The sequence below is a fragment of the Hyla sarda genome, chromosome 9, assembly GCF_029499605.1.
Source record: "Hyla sarda isolate aHylSar1 chromosome 9, aHylSar1.hap1, whole genome shotgun sequence".
Taxonomy (NCBI): Eukaryota; Metazoa; Chordata; class Amphibia; order Anura; family Hylidae; genus Hyla; species Hyla sarda.
The window spans coordinates 31,713,616-31,736,005 of NC_079197.1; the positions used below are offsets into that span (position 1 = coordinate 31,713,616).

The 22,390-nt window shown below is 44.1% G+C and overlaps 1 long non-coding RNA gene across 1 annotated transcript; it reads left to right on the forward strand.

Annotated features, from left to right (window-relative positions):
* The first annotated feature begins 464 nt into the window (after window positions 1-464).
* Window positions 465-15,701, forward strand: LOC130291351 (uncharacterized). Its single transcript, XR_008847898.1, has 3 exons — window positions 465-577; window positions 663-1,028; window positions 15,232-15,701. It is a non-coding gene; the product is annotated as an uncharacterized LOC130291351 (long non-coding RNA).
* The last annotated feature ends 6,689 nt before the right edge of the window (window positions 15,702-22,390 follow it).

Consider the following 22,390-nt stretch of genomic DNA (forward strand, 5'->3'; position numbering starts at 1 on the left):
CCACACCGCAACGTCAGGGGCATCACTCGTCATACGTCCCAGCAGCCAGCGCTGCCCATTGGGAGAGATTTATCAAAACCTGTCCAGAGGAGAAGTTGCTGAGTTGCCCATAACAACCAATCAGATTGCTTCTTTTATTTTTTAGAGGCCCTTTAAAAAATGAAAGAAGTGATCTGATTGGTTGCCGCGGGCAACTCGGCAACTTTTTCTCTGGACAGGTCTTGATGAATCTCCCCCATTGAGCCTGCCAGAGCCGCAGTGATCTGTGTAAGAAACCTATGGGCCCAGGCTGTTAGGGCCACCAAATGATATTACAAATACTGAGTGTCTGGTTAGGAGAAACAAATATAATGTACCCACAGGGAGTAGCGCCATTTTAATATAAATTGCCAAAAATCCCTGAGATAAGTCATGCAGAATATGTAAAAAGGTTTTTGGATTTTCAGCCAATCAGAAAGCAGCACGACTCAAATAGAACTCCCGTGAGGTCACACATGTGATGTCATCACCATTGTCATTGGTGAGGGGCCTAAACTGTAGGAACCTAGGAATACACATTCATACCCGCCTGTGACTGGTAAGTATCACATCTTTTTGTCCAGTTCCATGTGCATTTCTATAATAAACATGTAACTAATCTCTCTTTTCTTTTCCTTTCTTAGATGCACACTTTCCAGGCTGTGGGGCAGCACATACACGGACACTTTGCCCAAATTCTAGAGGTAACCTCCTTTAGTATGCCCAGAGGAAGGGCCGTACAGTAGCCATGGATTCCCTACAGGTTTCCTCCCCTCTGGAGGTTTTTCCTGTCCTGAGTTAGTTACTGTCCGCTCTTTGTGAGTGATGGAGGTTACATAAAATCCCTACACAAACATTTTTGTAAATAATAAATAAAGTTCCCTTTGTTTAAACTGTTCTTTGACTTGTTTGACTCATTTATTTTATTTGTGTGTGTGAAAAATAGTGTTATCAAAATGTGGATGACAGAAGTGTCCAAAACTGCTGCCCGATCTGCCCCATGTGATGAGGTGAGAGGCGGCTGATGCTGGGGGGGACAGTTGTCCAGGCAACCGTAGGGCACCCAGCAAGTTCTGATGTTTTATGCCCAGAAATGGTCGGCTACTCCCTGTGTCAGAAGATTCTCATCCTAGATATGAAGACAATCAGGGATCAAAACCTGTGGAGAGGAAAAGGTGACCAGTTGCCCATTGCAACCAATCAGATCACTTCTTCTATTTTTCAGAGGTCTTGTTAAGAATGAAGGAAGCGATCTGATTGGTTGCTATGGGCAACTGATCAACTTTTCCCCTGCACGGGTTTTGATAAATCTTCCCAATAATTATTACAACCATGTCACACACTTAGGGTTGCCCCCTGGCTGGTATTTTCCCAGCACAGCTGGTATTTTAGACCCCCTGCCAGTATGTTTAATAGTGTTGAGCGGCATAGGCCATATTCGAATTCGCGAATATTCGCGAATATTCGTCATATATTCGCAAATATGAGCATATTCGTAATATTCTCGATTTATTTTCGCATATGTGAAAATTCGCGTATGCGAACATTTACATATGCGAAAATTAGCATATACAGAAATTAACATAACCGAACATTCGCATATGCGAAAATTAGCGTATGCATATTTCCGCATATGCGAAAATTCGCACGCCGGTCTCACACAGTAGTATTAGAGCCTTCTTTACACCACACAAGCTGGAAGCATAAAGGGATGATCACTGTGATGGGTACTGTGAAGAAAAAAAAAAAAATCAAAAAAAAAAAAAAAAAAAGACTATTCGTAATTACGAATATATAGTGCTATATTCGCGAATATTCGCGAATTCGCGAATATGCGATATTCGCAAATAAAATTCGCATTGCGAATATTCGCGAGCAACACTAATGTTTAATATAAAAATACCAGCAATGCAATGTCTAGTATTTATCTAAGCCCCCTGGGCTGTGATATGTAGAGATGGAGAGGAGAGAGATAACCCCGCCCCTTCCCTCTGCCAGCTGGGCTCTGATTGGTGGAGACTTCTCCCTCACACACAGGCGCTCAGCACACTCAGCACAAAGGGAGAAGATTAACCACCTCCTGGCCGTCCTGATCCTACACTAAGTGACTGCAGCCCCTGTAAGCACTTACACTGTGACTGATAAGGAGGGGGAGGGAGGGGAGATGGCACAGCAGCAGACTGATAAGAACATTAAGGATGAGGTTTTATTTTTTTATATATTTTTTTCAGGATTTACAACTACAGTACTACAACTCCCATTGTAATGTGTCTGTTCGGCCTGTGCCTCTTCCAACCTTGAGCCTTATGGGGGCACAGATGGATCACACTGGGAGTTGTAGTACTTTAACTTTTACTTTGTGAAATACAGTTCCGCTATAACTCTGCAGCTTCTGTAGAAGTAAGAGGCTCAGCCTTAGGGTCAGTTCACACATCCTTATTTATGCTGCAGATTTTGCTGTCTAGTGACTTCAAGGGGTAACTAAATCTGCTACAGGAAATCTGCAGCAGAAAATACACAGTGTGAACTCTCCCTTAGGGTGCCTTCACATGAGCAGATTTGTTTTCAAACTCGTACCATGTTTCTCGCAGTGAGTTTGAATGGGGGTGGGCTCTCTGCGGCCTGTCCACAGTAGATTTTCCACTGTGGAATATCCGCCACAGACCCTGTTGACTGCTGTTTATTTGCCACAGACAGATATATTTGCCGGGGACATATAGGGACTCAACCTGACGTGACTGTAGGACCATATCCCATACTGGGACACCACATATCAGTGTTTTCTAATCAGGGTGCATACAGCTGTTGCAAAATGAACTTTCTCCCACCCAGCGGTCGCTCCACCCATTGACAGTGATGTCAGGTCTCGACACACTGTAACCTGGGAAATCCCGAGACATGAGTAATTTTGTATGCTGTTTAAGGGGTACTCTGCCAAAAAAGTATAAGTTCATATATGGGGGTTAGTATATAATATATAGATTCATATATGGCATCAATATACAGTATAAATTAATTTGTAGGGACCAGTATATAGTAAATATAAATGTGGAGTCAGTATGTAAAAATTAATATGTGGAGGTATTAAAAGATTTATTTAATTAATAAATAAATAAAAAAAGAAGAAATACATTTTATTATATGTGGGCAGCTCATCTATATATAGGTGTGGCTCACACATGGGTGAGCAGCTCAAGGGGCCCCCCATGATCCACTCTTGCCGGGGGTCCCCATGAGTTTTCAAGCCACCCCTGCCTCCCGCTGTGAACCTCACTGTCAGGCTCTGAAGGGTGAGTGGTTAATTTGCCGATGCTGGACTGGTACATGACGCAACGGGACTGGACATGGGCAAAGCTTCCTGTTATGTCACGCATATATAATTTATTATGCATATTAGCATGGCCATTGTTTATTTTTTTTTTGCAAGACAGGTGACAACTCTATCTATTAGTAAGTCAACAATGACACTAAGTAATGCTATGAAATAGTATAGCATTATTTAGTGTTAGCAGTCTAATGATTGCATATAAAAGTCCGCTATGGAGACTTAAAAAGTGTAAATAAAATAATAAAATAAGGATAAAAAAGCTCCTCTCCTAATTAAAATTAAAAATATCCCTCTTTTCCTAGTTTTTAAATAAAATAAAAAAAAAACACATTTAGGCTAAGTTTCCACTTGTTTCTTTTTTTTCTGCCAGTTTTTGGAATACTGCCACTGCAGTTTTTGAGCCAAAGCCAGGAATGTATTAAAAAGGAATAGGACATATAAAGGAAGGTTCACACTACGTTTTGTACTTATGGTTCCCGTATACGGCTGGGAGGAGGGGGCGGGGCTTAATCGTGGCACCCGCACTCAGCCGTATAGGGGAACCGTATTTAATGCATGTCTATGTGCCGACCGGAGTGAACCGCAGCCTCCGGTCGGCTGCGTTTTCGCCGGTATGCGGTTTCCCGACCGTAGGCAAATACACGGTCGACCACGTTTTTGCCTGCGTTTGGAAAACCGCATACGGCCGAAAACGCAGCCGACCGGAGGCTGCGGTTCACTCCGGTCGGCTAATAAGCCCCCGGCGATTAAGCCCCGCCCCCTCCTCCCAGCCGTATACTGGAACCGTAAGTACAAAACGTAGTGTGAACCTAGCCTTACACTTCTCCTCCCTTATGGATACACTTCTGACTTTAGCTCCAAAACTGCAGTTGCAGTATTCCAAAAACTGCCAGAAAAAAAAACAAGTGGAAACTTAGCCTTAATATTGTCCTGTACAGAAATGTCCATACTATTTAAACATAATGGGGGAGATTTATCAAAACCTGTCCAGAGGAAAAGTTGCTGAGTTGCCCATAGCAACCAATCAGATCTCTTCTGAAAAATGAAATAAGCGATCTTATTGGTTGCTATGGGCAACCAATCAGATTGAATTTCCCTTTGGACTGGTTTTGATAAATCTCCCCCTATGTCTATGATCCCATACGATGAATGGTGCATACTCATTTAGTCAAAAAAAAAGTGACTTCTTTTAACCCCTGTTTTTACCTTAATGACCAAGCCCAATTTTTCAGATCTGTCCTGTGTCTTAAAGGGGTACTCCGCCCCTAGACATCTTATCCCCTATCCAAAGGATAGGGGATAGGATGTCAGATCGCCGTGGTCCCACTGCTGGGGAGCCCCGGGATCCCCGCTGCGGCACTGCGCTATCATTACAGCACAGAGCGAGTTTGCTCTGTGCGTAATGACGGGCGATACAGGGGACGGAGCAGCGTGACGTCATGGCTCCGCCCCTCGTGACATCACGGCCCGTCCCCTTAATGCAAGTCTATGGCAGGGGGCGTGACGACCGCCACACCCCCTCCCATAGACTTGTATTGAAAGGGGTGGACCGTGACGTCACGAGGGGAGGAGCCGTGACGTAACGATGCTACGCCCCTGTATTGCCCTTCATAACGTGCAGAGCGAACTCGCTCTGTGCTGTAATGATAGCGGGGTGCTTCAGCAGCGGGACCCCCGGGGTCCCCAGCAGCGGGACCCCGGTGATCTGACATCTTATCCCCTTTCCTTTGGATAAGGGATAAAATGTCTTGGGGCGGAGTACCCCTTTAAGTGGTAATACCTCTGACATGCTATTACTTAGCAACGCGATTCTGAGATAGTTTTTTCATGATATATTGTACTTTATATTAGTGGTAAATCTTTGTTGATTTATGGAGCATTTTTTGTGAAAAACTGCAAAATATTGTGAAAAAGTCCTCGCGTATCTTAAAATTGTTATTTTTATGGAATTCAATGTATGGTAAAAATTATGTTATTTTAATTCTTTTGGTCGGTACGATTATAGCAATACCCAATTTATATAGCTTTATAGTGTTTTTTTTTTCTCTTTTCTCAACAAAATCCTTTTTTTCCCTCTTTTGTGTTGTCATGTTCTGACAGCCATAACTTTTTTCTTATTTTTTGGCCAAGGCCATTGTGTGGGGCTTATTTTTTGCAAGACAAGCTGTACTTTTTTATTGCTACAATTTTTTTGTGATTCATGCTACCTTTTGACCTTTTATTTTTTTTTCTTTTATTTTTTTCTTTTAATTTTTTTTTTTTTTTTTTTTACTTTTCGCTCTTTACCTGTTATACTATGCTGCAGTACATTTTTATTGCAGCACAGTAAAACTGTCAGTGTAAACTGATTAACAGCATGTGCGATCCAGGCTGCCGTACTAAGCAGACAGGAGGTCGTCAGCTGGCCTCCTGTTGCCATGGCAACCAACAGGATCCCGCGATCGCATTGCGAGATCACTGTTGGTGGACAGGGGGAGCCCCTTGCCCCTGTCAACCCCATAGATTCCGTGATCAGGACTGATCACGGCATCTATGGGGTTAATGCTGCCGAGACTGCAGAGATCCCGGTCTTGGCAGCTGTGGCAGGACCTTAGCTGTGATTGACAGCTGGGTCCTGCCATCGAACTCCTGCAGCGCATCACATATGCATACTTCCAATTGCACTAACAAGCTAGCAACTTGGACGTATGAATACGTCCTGGGGCACAAAGGGGTTAAAAATAGTACAATAATAGAAAATGTAAACATGGGTATTGTTTAAATCATTGACCCTCGGAATAAAGAGAACATGTCAGCTTTTAACGTAAAATGCACTACGTAAAAATGAACCCCAAAATTTGCAAAATTGTGTTTATTTTTTCAATCCCCCCCCCCCCCCCGCCCCAAAAAAAAAAAACATAATGTAGAATTTTATTTTGCTGTACATACAAAATAAAACATGTCATTACAAAGTACAATTGGTTGTGCAAAAAAGGAACAAGGTTCTTTGAAATGGGCTGTGACTCAAAGAGATAAAAGGATTATGTACCATAGGGTGATACTAGTACTTAGCAGCCAGACAGTAATGGACATGCTTAGGAAGGATCTGTGCTTGTCTTGGGGCTAAATGACTGTGTTTTAAGTACATGATAACGCTGCTGATTTCTTTTTGTGAACTGTTTTTATTTCCTGTTGGATTTCCTTCCCTCCAACGACAAGTCCCAGGATTCCTTGTATGTAAATGTGAGGTCTCTTTTTTTCCTCTTACACATCAGTCACCCCACCCATTGCAGTACAGCTGAGCTACAATTCCCTGCAGCCCTGTGGAGAATGATCTCCCTCCCACACAGCGGTCCCTCCACCCATTGAAGCAGACAGGCTCCTTTCAACACCTGACTAGTGATGTGATATCTCGGGCCGCACTGCAACCTGGGAAAAGTTGAGACATCACTCATTTTGTATGCTGCTGAAAATGAAAGCTGGGACAAAGATCACATAAGAATTGTGAGATCAACCATCAAACACAGGTACAGACACTATATTATGAACTACACTAACTTTACAGCCCCTGGAGCATAGTCAAATAAAGAAAATCCCAGAATACCCAACCTTAGTGATGATGGAAAAGCACTAGGTTAGTAATTGAAATGAAGATTAAAGGGTTACTTCAGAGTAGGGTTGCACGATATGGGGAAAATGTGCGATTGCGATTATGGAGGAAAATATTGCGATTTTGATATGCAATTGTGATATAATAAACAAATGGTGAAATCCCTGTATTTCATGTCCAATCCCCTTATTTCATATAGCCAACCCCCAAATTTCATGTTTATTGACTGAACATTAACTGGAGGGGGATTGGATATGAAATGGGGAGAAATTAGCTTAATTCCTCCTCCGCATGTGCCTGGCCTGGTATAGTGTAGTCTCCACACTCTATGGCTTTGTTGTGTTGCTTTATTGTGCAGTGCAGCCTTGTGGGAGGAAGCACTGGGAGTAAGTGAGTTCCCTTAGAGGGATACTCCACCCCTAGACATGTTATCCCCTATCCAAAGAATACATCGCTGTGACCCCCCCCCCCCCCGTGATCGCGGCACCAAACTTTGCTCCGTGACAGATGATGGGCGACCACCACCGTTACACATCTTCCATTCATGTCTATGGGAGAGGGCGTGACTAGTCTCATGCCCCCTCCCATAGACATGAATGGAGGGGGCATGGTGTGATTTTACAAACCCGGAAACCCCAGGCTTCCGTGTTCCTGAACGCTGCTGTGCCGGCCTGGAGATGGCAGGGATCCCCAGGGGTCAGACCCCCCATGATCAGGGGCGGACTGACACCACTTAGGGCCCCTGGACCAAATAAAGCAAGGGCCCCCATTAAAACTCCACCCCTGGCTCCACCTCTGCCAAGCCCCTATTCCTGCCCAGTATGTATATGAATATTAGCCATAGAATAGGGGGTGCAGTGCACTTGAGGCTATGGTGTACTTTGAGGGATGGCAATGCCAATCACCTTAACTACACCAAGCACCTAAAACACTGAACTAGCCTCCTCCTTTTTGTGCCAGCTTGGGATCTCTGTCTGTGATACCCAGTTCAACCTGGCTCCAGCCTCCACTCACCTTTAACCCCTTAAGGACCGGGGTTTTTTCCGTTTTTGCATTTTGGTTTTTTGCTCCTTGCCTTAAAAAAATCATAACTCTTTCAATTTTGCACCTAAAAATCCATATGATTGCTTATTTTTTGCGCCACCAATTCTACTTTTATCCTTGATCACTGGTTTCTCATAGGAAACCAGTGATCGATGATTCTGCCGCTTGACTGCTCATGCCTGGATCTCAGGCATTGAGCAGTCATTCGGCGATCGAACAGCGAGGAGGCAGGTAGGGACCCTCCCGCTGTCCTGTAAGCTGTTCGGGATGCGGCGGCAAAGTTTTTACTTTCACTTTTAGCCGCGTGGCTCAGCTCTGAGCGCGCGGCTAAAGGGTTAATAGCGCGCGACGCCGCGATCGGCGCTGCGCGCTATTAGCGGCGGGTCCCGGCTTCACTATGACGCCGGGCCCGCCGTGATATGATGTGGGGTTACCGTGTAACCCCGCGTTATATCACGGGAGCAAGACCAAGGACGTACCGGTACGTACTTGGTCCTTAAGGGGTTAAAGGGGTACTCCGGCAGAAAACGTTTTTTTTTTTTTAAATCAACTGGTGCCAGAAAGTTAAACAGATTTGTAAATTACTTTTATTTAAAAAATGTTAAACCTTCCAGTACCTATTAGCGGCTGTATACTATAGAGGACATTCTTTTCTATTTGAATTTCTTTTCTGTCACGACCACAGTGCTCTCTGCTGACACCTCTGTCCATTTTAGGAAATGTCCAGAGCAGGATATGTTTGCTATGGGGAATTTCTTCTGCTCTGGACAGTTTTAAAAATGGACAACAGAGGTGTCAGCAAAGAGCACTGTGGTCGTGACAGAAAAGAAATCCAAAAAGAAAATAATTTCCTCTGTAGCATACAGCCGCTAAGTACTGAAAGGATAACATTTTTTTTTAATAGAAGTAATTTACATATTGTTTTAACTTTCTGGCTCCAGTTGATTTAAAAAAAAAGTTTTCCACCAGAGTACCTGCCTTTCACCGCTCACTACATGATGGCACAGTCAGATATATAACTCATCTCTGACTGTGCCATCATATAGTGAGCGGTGAAAGGCAGGTAGATAATAGCAACTAGTTCATTCATAAGCCACACACTTTACCTTTTTTGCCCCTGCTTGGGTGAGGCTGAGGCCTCTTATATTTATTACAGAAATAGCACAGCAGCACAGAGTATTTCTGGAGGGAACTGTAGTGAGTCAGACTGTCTGAAATACTCTGTGCTGCTGGGAAGCCTACTCCATCTTCTACCTGCCTTTCACCGCCCCCTACATGACGGCACAGTCAGAGATATAAGTTATATTTCACATATAACTTATGTCTCAGACTGTGCCATCATGTAGGGAGCGGTGAAAGGCAGGTAGAAGATACATACAACTATACAATTCATAAGCCACCCACCCATCTGGCCAGGCTACCCTGTTTTTGGGTCCATGTAGATGCTGACTGAGAAAGAAGGCAGAGAGATCAGGGCACTTCTTTGGCAGGGCTCTGTACACTGAGGACAAGCGGGGCTCTGTACACTGAGGACAGGCAGGGATCTGTACACTGAGGACAAGCAGGGCTCTGTGCACTGAGGACAAGCAGGGATCTGTACAGTGAGGACAAGCAGGGCTCTGTGCTGTGAGGACAAGCAGGGATCTGTACACTGAGGACAAGCAGGGATCTGTACAGTGAGGACAAGCAGGGCTCTGTGCACTGAGGACAAGCAGGGATCTGTACACTGAGGACAAAAAGGGCTCTGTACACTGAGGACAAGCAGGGCTCTGTGCACTGAGGACAAGCAGGGCTCTGTACACTGAGGACAAGCGGGGCTCTGTGCACTGAGGACAAGCGGGGCTCTGTACACTGAGGACAAGCAGGGCTCTGTACACTGAGGACAAGCAGGGCTCTATACACTGAGGACAAGCAGAGCTCTGTACACTGAGGACAAGCAGGGCTCTGTACACTGAGGACAAGCAAGGCTCTGTACACTGACGACAAGCGGGGCTCTGTACACTGAGGACAAGCAAGGCTCTGTGCACTGAGGACAAGGGGGCTCTGTGCACTGAGGACAAGCAGGGCTCTGTGCACTGAGGACAAGCAGGGCTCTGTGCACTGAGGACAAGCAGGGCTCTGTACACTGAGGACAAGCAGGGCTCTGTGCACTGAGGACAAGCAGGGCTCTGTGCACTGAGGACAAGCAGGGCTCTGTACACTGAGGACAAGCAGGGCTCTGTACACTGAGGACAAGCAGGGCTCTGTACACTGAGGACAAGCAGGGCTCTGTACACTGAGGACAAGCAGGGCTCTGTACACTGAGGACAAGCAGGGTTCTGTACACTGAGAACAAGCAGGGCTCTATACACTGAGGACAAGCAGGACCCTGTACACTGAGGACAAGCAAGACTCTGTACACTGAGGACAAGCAAGACTCTGTACACTGAGGACAAGCAAGGCTCTGTACACTGAGGACAAGCGGGGCGGGCGCACTGATCTCCGGCAGCAGCAGTGAACTCCGGCGCAGCCGCGCTTAGATGTGAAGTTCACATGACCTAAGCGCCTCTCCCAGGCAGCCACTGCAGTTCTCGTAAAGGGCCGCCGCTACAGTGGCTGTCTGGGAGCAGTATAACTGTAATAGCTCCAGGCCTGGCTCAGACCTAGCGGCTGTGGCGGGCCCTTTCCACATGCCTCGCTATTTAAAAATGTATTTAAAAAATTTATTTTACATTAGAGGTGGCGGACAGCGGGCCCTTTTCCCGACGGGGCATTCGGACGACGTCCCAATGGACCGGCCGGTCAGTCCGCCCCTGACCATGATCAGAAATCTTATCCGTAGGATAGGGGATAAGATGCTTAGGGGCGGTGTACCCCTTTATGGACCTGGAAGAGAGTTTTGTTTTTGCTCCTCGCCTTCCAATATCTATAACGCTTAAAAATTTCTACAAGACTTATTTTGTGAGCCGCCAACTGTGCTTAGTACTATTTTGCTTCTAAACTAATTTCTTGCGCCATGATCTGTAGTTTTTATCAGTACCCTTTTTTGTTTTGATGGGATTTTTTGATCACTTTTTTTTTTTTTTTACTTTTCCGCCATTGACCGTGCGGCTTTATTAAAGGAGAAGTATACTGACATGTAACATGAGTCCGTTGTGCCCGGGCTGCAAAATAAAAGAAAATAAACTTTACCTCACCTTCCCGTGTTCCCCGTAGCGCCGCTACAGCTGTTCGGTCTCCTCCGGTCCAGTCTTCTTTCTTCTTCCGTGTGCACGGATCATCACACTGTGGTCGGGACATCACCGCCAATCATCTTAGTCGTTGGAGAAGGAGCGCAGTCAGATGGACAGCTGCGACAGTTCTCCGCTGAACTCGCTGCGGCCACGGAAGCCCCTGCCGCCATCACCGGAGCCACTGCCGACACTGAAGTGCTTGCAGGATTTTCCCAAAGGCCAAATCGACAGATCGCAATTGGCAATAATTGTCATTCTATTGCGATTGTGATATATTGTGCAGGCCTACTCCAGAGAAAAAAAACTTGTTTTCAAATGAACTGGTGCTAGAAAGTTAAACAGATTTGCTAATAACCTCTAAGTAAAAATCTCAAGCTTTCCACTACTTATCAGCTGTTGTATGCTCTGGAGGAAGTCATTTGTAGTGTTGAGCGGCATAGGCCATATTCAAATTCGCGATATTTCACGAATATATGGACAAATATTCATCATATATTTGCAAAATTTGCATATTCGAAATATTCGTTATCAAATTTGCATGCGCAATATCGCGTGATATAAGAGCTAAAAGAAGGGAGGGATCAATATGCGCAAAAATTCGTATATGCGAATTCGTATATGCGAAAATTCGCATAAGTGAATATTCGCATATGTTTACACCACAACCTGGAAGCAGGGAGGGATGATTACTGTGATGTGTACTGTGAAAAAAAAATCAAATATTCGGAATTGCGAATATATAGCACTATAATGGCAATATTTGTGAACTTGTGAATATGCGGTATTCGCGATAAATATTTGCATTGCGAATATTCGCGCCCAACATTAGTCATTTGGTCTTTCCGGATGTGGTGTTCTCTGCCAGCGGAAAGCCGCCACATAAATGCAACACACGCTGTACTTTTCCTCTTCACAGGTTTTAATAAATCTCCCCCAGTGTTTTTGGCAAACGTGCCACAAAGATGGTGTGATGTCCCAGTACGAGATGTAGTCCCATACCGTACTTAGGCCCTGTCAGGTTGAGTCCCTCTGTGTCCTAGGGTTAGTCACATGATAATGTTGTCACATGTTTTGTTACCCAGAGAGCACCAGCTAACCAGGTGACCTGCAGCTCGATCTATGGACTCCTTGCTCAGCCCCCCTTCATAAAGAGGGGGATCCGTTATAATCTCTCTCTTCCACCACATTCTCTGCTAAGGTCAAGTTCAGTCCAGATGTCTCAGTGTCCAGCACATCTGGAGGCCTCAAGCCTAACCTGCAGCCACATGTCAGTAAGTCAAGTCATCTATGTCTGCTGTCACTACCCACAGTCAAGTCTATAGTCAAGTCTATTATAGTCAGCGTGGCTGAGTTAAAGTCTGTCCAGACACTGCAAGTCCCAGCAATCTGAAAGGTCCCCTGTGTGTTACTGGTCACCTCTCTGGGATCCTGGCCTAGCTGTAAAGACTATTACCATCTGTCTACCTCACTAAAGCTACCGTTAACCCTAACCTGGTCCTTGACTATTATTACCCTGCCTAGCCTAGGGATAGCGGTGCTACTGTTAGGGTGGTTACCGGGAAAGCAACATATACATCTGCCCCTGGGCTATAACATCTGCCCCATACACCTCACACCCTGTGGCACACCACAATGGCATCTTGGGAGGAAAGAAATGAGGCAGTGTTTTTTTTTTGGCAAAAAAAAAAAACTCAAACAAAAATTGTATCTTTACCTAGGCTTAGGCTGGGAAAACGGTGACCCATTCAGTCACACTAAACCCGATACACAGGGTTATAGTGCAGGTGAACATGAGACCGATGCAAGCTCTTTGACTGATATGCGTACCTGTAGTCCAGCGCAGTGTCCCTCTGAAGGCCCGCTTCTTCCTGCGTCTGAATTGCACACTGGAGGCGGGCCCACCAGCTGGACTTGAATATTCATGGGCGCTGGCCATGGGAGCGCTCAGTAGGCACAAGAGCTCACGTGACCAACACCCACACTATAACCCGATGTATCGTGTTTAGTGGGGGTGAACGGGTGACCATTTTCCTTTAACCCCTTAAGGACTCAGCCCAATTTTATTTTTTCATTTTCATTTTTTCCTCCTTCCCTTAAAAAAATCATAACTCTTTTATATTTTCATCCACAGACTAATATGAGGGCTTGTTTTTTTGTGCGACAAGTTGTCCGATGTAATGCCATCACTCACTTTACCACAAAATGTATGGCACAACCAAAAAAATACTATTTGTGTGGGGAAATGAAAAAGAAAACCGCAATTTTGCAAATTTTGTAAGGTTTCGTTTTCACGCCGTACAATTTACGATAAAAATGACATGGGTTCTTTATTCTTTGGGTCAATATGATTAAAACAATACACATGATAATATAATTTTCTATTACTGTTGCGCTATTTAACCAAATTAGTACGTTTAAAATCCCTCTATTTTGAAGACCTATATAATTTTTCTGTATAAGTGGCGGTATGAGGGCTCATTTTTTTGTGCCGTGATCTGTATTTTTTATTGATACCATATTTGCTTATATAAAACTTTTAATACTTTTTTTATTAATTTTTTTTGGAATAAAATGTTCTGAAAAGCAGCTGTTTTGGACTTTTTTTTTTTTTACGTTCACGACGTTCACCATACGGTTTCATTAAAATTTCATTTTAATAGTTGGGATATTTACGCACGTGGCGATAACAAATATGTATATAAAATATTTTTTTACATTTTTTGGGGGTGAAATAGGGAAAATGGGACAATTAAGTTTTTATTGGGGGAGGGTTTTTTTTACATTTTTTGTACTTTTTTTTGTAACTTTTATTTTTACATATAGGGGACTATTTATAGCAATCATTCGATTGCTAATACTTTTCAGTGCTATGCATAGGACATAGCACTGATCAGTATTATCGGTCATCTTCTGCTCTGGTCTCAATTGCAGACCAGAGCAGAAGACCCGTGGAAGGCAGCGGAGGCAGGTGAGGGGACCTCCGTCTGCCTTTCTGGAAGATCAGATCGCCGTAGCAGCGCTGCAGGCGATCCGATCATCCATTTTAGTGACCGTGACGCTGCAGATACCGTGATCTGTATTGATCACGGCATCTGAGAGGTTAATGGCGGAGATCCACGCGATCACGAATGTCCACCATTACGGGCGGGTCCCTTGCCGCTATCAGCAGCCGGGACCTGCCATGCATGATGCAAGCATCGCCCCGATGCTCACGGTTATGCATAGTACGTAAATGTACGTCCTGGTGCGTTAAGTACCAGCTCACCAGGACGTACATTTACGTCCTGCGTTGTTAAGGGGTTAAATACAACTTCTGTGTGGCCTTTTACGGTTGGTGGTAGGATATATATATATATATATATATATATACAGAGGAGCCCTCACCCTGGCGTCACGACAATTAAGGGTTAATGCTAGCCCTGCAACACTACTCAGCTTCACCCCTGTTCACCCTACACCCCCCAAGCTACCACATAGCAAGTCAATCTCGGCCTATGCTGCCTGATCTGGAACTGGCAGCAGGAGCCACAACCACTTTAAATCAATAACCAGCGCTGGCTGCCGGGACGTCTGACGAATAATATCCTTCTACTCCACACCGCAACGTCAGGGGCATCACTCGTCATACGTCCCAGCAGCCAGCGCTGCCCATTGGGAGAGATTTATCAAAACCTGTCCAGAGGAGAAGTTGCTGAGTTGCCCATAACAACCAATCAGATTGCTTCTTTTATTTTTTAGAGGCCCTTTAAAAAATGAAAGAAGTGATCTGATTGGTGGCCGCGGGCAACTCGGCAACTTTTTCTCTGGACAGGTCTTGATAAATCTCCCCCATTGAGCCTGCCAGAGCCGCAGTGATCTGTGTAAGAAACCTATGGGCCCAGGCTGTTAGGGCCACCAAATGATATTATACATACTGAGTGTCTGGTTAGGAGAAACAAATATAATGTACCCACAGGGAGTAGCGCCATTTTAATATAAATTGCCAAAAATCCCTGAGATAAGTCATGCAGAATATGTTAATAAGTTTTTTTGATTTTCAGCCAATCAGAAAGCAGCACGACTCAAATAGAACTCCCGTGAGGTCACACATGTGATGTCATCACCATTGTCATTGGTGAGGGGCCTAAACTGTAGGAACCTAGGAATACACATTCATACCCGCCTGTGACTGGTAAGTATCACATCTTTTTGTCCAGTTCCATGTGCATTTCTATAATAAACATGTAACTAATCTCTCTTTTCTTTTCCTTTCTTAGATGCACACTTTCCAGGCTGTGGGGCAGCACATACACTGACACTTTGCCCAAATTCTAGAGGTAACCTCCTTTAGTATGCCCAGAGGAAGGGCAGTACAGTAGCCATGGATTCCCTACAGGTTTCCTCCCCTCTGGAGGTTTTTCCTGTCCTGAGTTAGTTACTGTCCGCTCTTTGTGAGTGATGGAGGTTACATAAAATCCCTACACAAACATTTTTGTAAATAATAAATAAAGTTCCCTTTGTTTAAACTGTTCTTTGACTTGTTTGACTCATTTATTTTATTTGTGTGTGTGAAAAATAGTGTTATCAAAATGTGGATGACAGAAGTGTCCAAAACTGCTGCCCGATCTGCGCCATGTGATGAGGTGAGAGGCGGCTGATGCTGGGGGGGACAGTTGTCCAGGCAACCGTAGGGCACCCAGCAAGTTCTGATGTTTTATGCCGCTGTTCTTCCACAGACCCTGTTGACTGCTGTATATTTGCCGCAGACAGACATATTTGCCGGGGACATATAGGGACTCAACCTGACGGGACTGTAGGACCATATCCCATACTGGGACACCACATATCAGTGTTTTCTAATCAGGGTGCATACAGCTGTTGCAAAATGAACTCTCTCCCACCCAGCGGTCGCTTCACCCATTGAAACAGGACAGACTCCCTCTGATCACCTGGCTAGTGATGTCAGGTCTCGACACACTGTAACCTGGGAAATCCTGAGACATGAGTAATTTTGTATGCTGTTAAAGAGGTAATTTTTATAGGGGATAAGATGCCCGATCGCAGGGGTCCATAGACATGAATGGAGGGGGCGTGGCATCACGAACGGGGAAGCTCCAAGCTTCCATTTTCCGGACACTTCCGCTGCCGGCCCAGAGATCGCAAGGTTTCTCAGCAGTGGGACCCCCATGATCAGACATCTTATCCCTTATCCTTTGGATAGGGAGTAGGATGTCTAGGGGTGGAGTACCCCTTTAAAAATAAATATTGTGGCGAAACTCACAGAAGAATTGTGAGACCACCATCACACACAGGGACAGACACAATATTATGAACTACACTACCTTTACAGCCCCTGCAGCATAGTCAAATAAAAAAATATCCTGGAATACCCCTTTAAGGTAGGATAAATCTCTGTATACAGATTGGGGTTTTGGAGCACAGTTCACACTAATGACTAACAAGAGGGGGTTGTCCACTAGTATATATATTTATCAATAATGTCGCTGAAAATATATAGTATAAATTCATATATGAGGTCAGTATATAGTATAAATTCAATACAGGGGGACAGTATATAATATACTTTCATATATGGCATCAGTATATAATATAGATTCATACATGGCATCAGTATATAATATAAATTCATATACGGTATATGGCATCAGTATATAGTATAAATTCATACATGGGGTAAGTATACAGTATAAATTCATTTTTAGGGACAAGTATATAGCAAATATATATATGTGGAGTCAGTAAAAATTAGTATGTGGAGGTATCAAAAGATTTATAAAAAAAAGGAGAAATACATTTTATTATAGGTGGGCAGCCCATCTATATAGGTGTGGCTCACACATGGGTGAGCAGCTCATGGGGCCCACCATGATCCACTCTTGCCGGGGGTCCCCATGAGTTGTCAATCCACCCCTGCCTCCCGCTGTGAACCTCACTGTCAGGCTCTGAAGAGTGAGCGGTTAATTTGCAGACGCTGGACTGGTACGTAACGTAATGTGACTGGACATGGGCAAAGCTTCCTGTTATGTCACGCATATATAATTTATTATGCAAATTAGCATAGCCATTTTTTTTTTTTGCAAGAAAGGTGGCAACCCTTTCTATTAGTAGTTCAACAATGACACTAAGTAATGCTATCAAATAGTATAGCATTATTTAGTGTTAGTAGTGTAAATAAAATAATAAAATTAGGATAAAAAAGCTCCTCTCCTAATTAAAATTAAAAGCATCCCTCTTTTCCTAGTTTTTAACCACTTAGGGACCAAAGGTGTACAGGTACGCCTTCGCTCCCTGGTACTTAAGGACCAAGGGCTTACCTGTACACCCATTGGAATTTCGGTCACCACTGCGTGCCGGGCGGGGACCAGATGGGAATGACTGCTGATATCTATCAGCAGGCATCCCGTGCAAATGCCCAGGGGGGTCCATGTTGGGGAATTCACACCGGCGATTTGTGGCGATTACGGGTCTCCAATGACCTGGAAAAAAGGGGGGATCGGGGTTGTCCAAGACACCAACAATCCCCCTGAAGGGATAGGAGTGAGGTGGCAGGGGTGCCACCCCTCCTATCCCTGCTACTGGTCGTTCAGAAGCAACGGCCAATAGCAAATCGGGGGCAGGAGGGTTAAAGTTTGGTTCCCCCGCTCTGCCCACCCACTGTTTTCTGGGCAGAACGGGGGGGAACGGCGCCGAAGGTCCACTTACCCATTGGCAGCGGTTGTGGGCGGCGATCGGCGGCAGCAGCGGGATCCCATGGAAGACGGTGAGTTGCCTAGCAACATCTGGAGTGCTAAAGTTTGGAGGCGACTATACAGTGGTCTCTAAACTGTAGCCCTCCAGATGTTGCAAAACTACAACTCCCAGCATGCCGAGACAGCTGTTTGGGCATGCTGGGATTTGCAGTTTTGCAACAGCTGGAGGGCTACAGTTTGGAGATCACTGTGCAGTGGTCTCTAAACTGTAGCCCTCCAGATGTTGCAAAACTGCAAATCTCAGCATGCTCAAACAGCAAACAGCTGTCTCGCCATGCTGGGAGTTGTAGTTGCTTACTTCCAGCTGTTGCATAACTACATCTTCCAGCATGCCCTTCGGCGATCAGTACATGCTGGGAGTTGTAGTTTTGCAACAGCTGGAGGCACATTGGTTGGAAAATACTGAGTTAGGCAACAGAACCAATCTGAAACTTTTCCAACCAGAGTGCCCCCAGCTGTTGCAAAAGTACAACTCCCAGAATGCACAGTCTGTCAGTACATGCTGGGAGTTGTAGTTTTGAAATAGCTGGAGGTTTGCCCCCCCCCCCCCATGTGAATGTACAGGGTACATTTACAGGGGCAGGTTTACAGTGAGTTTCCCACTTCAATTTTGTGCTGCGGCAAATTTTTCGCCGCAGAGCAAACTCCTAGCCCTCACCGTAACCCCCACCAGTGTGAATGTACCCTAAAAACACTACAGTACCCTACACTAACACATAATAAAGAGTAAAACACTACATATACACCCTCTTACACTGTCCCCCCCCCCCCATAAAAATGAAAAACGTATCGTACGGCAGTGTTTCCAAAACGGAACCTCCAGCTGTTGAAAAACAACTCCTCCCAGCATTTCCGGACAGCCACTGACTGTCCAGGCATGCTGGGAGTTTAGTAACAGCTTGAGGCACCCTGTTTGGGAATCATTGGTGTAGAATACCCCTATGTCCACCCCTATGCAATCCCTAATTTAGTCCTCAAATGCGGATGGTGCTCTCTCACTTCGGAACCCTGTCGTATTTCAAGGAAATAGTTTAGGGCCACATGTGGGGTATTTCCATACTCGGGAGCAATTGCACTACAAATTTTGAGGGGCTTTTTCTCCTTTTACCCCTCATGAAAAGGAAAAGTTGGGGTCTACACCAGCCTGTAAGTGTAAAAAAATGACACTGACATGCTGGTGTTGCCCCATAATTTTTATTTTCACAAGCGGTAAAAGGAAAAAAAGACCCCCAAAATTTGTAAAATTTGTAACGCAATTTCTCCTGAGTACGAAAATACCCCATATGTGGGCATAAAATGCTCTGCGGGCGCACAACAGGGCTCAGGATTGAGAGCGTGCCATGCACATTTGAGGTCTAAACTGGTGATTTGCACAGGGGGGCCTGATTTTACAGCGGTTCTGACATAAACGCAAAAAAATAAATACCCACATGTGACCCCATTTTGGAAACTACACCCCTCAAGGAATGTAACAAGGGTTATGGTGAGCCTTAACACCCCACAGGTGTTTGACGAATTTTCATTAAAGTTGGATGGGAAAATGAAAAAAAAATGTTTTCACTAAAATGCTGGTTACCCTAAATTTTTCATTTTCACAAGGGAAAATAGGAAAAAAGCCCTCCAAAATTTGTAACCCCATTCTGAGTATGGAAATACCCCATATGTGGATGTAAAGTGCTCTGGGGGTGAACTAAAATGCTCAGAAGAGAAGGAGAACTATTGGGCTTTTGACCCCATTTTGTAAACTACACCCCTCATTGTATGTAATAAGGGGGACAGTGAGCATTTACGCCCCACATGTGTCCGACAGATATTTGGAACAGTGGTCCGTGAAAATGAAAAATGTAAATGCTCACTGCACCCCTTATTACATTCTGTGAGGGGTGTAGTTTCCTAAATGGGGTCACGTGTGGGAAGTCCACTGTTCTGGCACCACGGGGGGCTTTGTAAATGGACATGGCCCCCGACTTCTATTCCAAGCAAATTCTCTTTCCAAAAGCTCAATGGCGCTCCTTCTCTTCTGAGCATTGTAGTTCGTCAGCAGAGCACTTGACGTCCACACATGGAGTATTTCCTTACTCAGTAGAAATGGGATTAAAAATTTTGGTGGTCATTTTCTCCTATTACCCCTTGTAAAAATATAAAATGTGGGGGAAAAACAGCATTTTAGTGAAAATTTTTTTATTTTTCATTTACACATCCAACTTTAACAAAAAGTTGTCAAACACCTGTGAGGTGTTAAGGCTCTCTGTACCCCTTGTTACGTTGCTTGAGGGGTGTAGTTTCCAAAATAGTATGCCATGTGTTTTTTTTTTTTTGCTGTTCTTGCACCATAGGGGCTTCCCAAATGCGACATGCCCCCCAAAAACCATTTCTACAAAATTTGCTTTCCAAAAGCCAAATGTGACTCCTACTCTTCTGAGCATTGTAGTTCTCTTGCAGAGCATTTTATGTCCTAACATGGGGTATTTCCATACTCAGAAGAGATGGGGTCCTTGAGGGGTGTAGTTTCCACAATATTATGCCATGTGGTTTTTTATTTATTTATTTATTTATTTTTGCGGTTCTGGCACCATAGGGGCTTGCTAAATGTGACATGCCCCCCAAAAACCATTCTCACTCTCCAAAATCCCATTGTTGCTCCTTCCCTTCTGAGCCCTCTACTGCGCCCGCTGAACGCTTTACATACACATATGAGGTATTTCCTTACTCGAGAGGAATTGGGTTACAAATTTTAGCGGGATTTCTCTCCTTTTACCCCTTTTAAAAATTAAAAAACTGGGTCTCCAAGAACATGCGAGTGTAAATATGAAGATTGTGAATTTTCTCCTTCACTTTACTGCTATTCCTGTGAAACACCTAAAGGGTTAATACACTTTCTAAATATCATTTATACTTATATTTACATGTATACTTTGATGGGTGCAGTTTTTATAATGGTGTCATTTGTGGGGTATTTCTAATATTAAGGCCGTTCAAATCCACTTCAAAATTGAACTGGTCCCTGAAAAATTCCGATTATGAAAATTTTCTTCTAAATTGGAAAATTGCTGCTGAACTTTGAAGCCCAAAAGTGAAAACATGTCAACTTTATGATGAAAACATAAACTAGACATATTGTATATGTGACTCAATATATAATTTATTTTGTATGTCCATTGTCCTTATAGTTTCAAAGAGAGAGTTTCAAAGTTAACAAAAAGTGAAATTTTCTAATTTTTCATCAAATTTTTGAATTTTTCATCGAGAAATGATGCAATTATCGACAAAAAATTACCACTAAAATAAAGTAGAATATGTCACAAAAAAACTATCTTGGAATCAGAATGAAAAGTAAAAGCATCCAAGAGTTAATAATGTTTAAAGTGACAGTGGTCAGATGTGAAAAAAAAAAGTGCTCAGGAGGAGCCGACTGTCACAAACAGCTGTGCTCCACTCCTGGAAGTTAAATGGGGTTATCCAGAAATAGAGAAAAAAGAGCCAATTTCTTTCAAAAGCAGCGCCACATAAGGTTGTGTGTGGTATTACAGCATAATTCCATTAAAGGGGTACTCCCGTTAAAAAACTTTTTTCTTTTAAATCAACTGGTGCCAGAAAGTTAAACAGATTTGTAAATCACTTCTATTAAAAAATCTTAATCCTTCCAGTACTTATTAGCTGCTGAATACTGCAGAGGAAATGGTTGGAACACAGAGCTCTCTGCTGACATCATGACCACAGTGCTCTCTGCTAACATCTCTGTCCATTTTAAGAACTGTCCAGAGAAAATCCCCATAGCAAACATATGCTGCTCTGGACAGTTCCTAAAATGGACAGAGATGTCAGCAGAGAGCACTGTGGTCATGATGTCAGCAGAGAGCTCTGTGTTCCATAAAGAAAACCCTTTCCTCTGTAGTATACAGACCCTAAAAAGTACCGGAAAGATTATGATTTTTTAATAGAAGTAATTTACAAATCTGTTTAACTTTTATATGAAATACTTTTGCCTTTACATAGTTGAATGTGCTGACAACAAAATCACACAAAAATTATCGATGGAAATCAAATTTATCAACCCATGGAAGTCTGGATATGGAGTCACACTCAAAATCAAAGTGGAAAACCACACTACAGGCTGATCCAACTTTGATGTCATGTCCTTAAAACAAATCACAATGAGGCTCAGTAGTGTGTGTGGCCTCCACGTGCCCGTATGACCTCCCTACAACGCCTGGGCATGCTCCTGATGAGGTGGCGGATGGTCTCCTGAGGGATGTCCTCCCAGTCCTGGACTAAAGCATCCACCAACTCCTGGACAGTCTGTGGTGCAACGGGGCATTGGTGGATGGAGCGAGACATGACTAAGCGCAAAAGCGTGAAGCACGTCAGAGTGTTTTAACCGTGTATTTGCAAACCTCAGAATAAAGTTATACCCTGTTGGACCTCACCTGAATGTGGACAACTTTCTTCT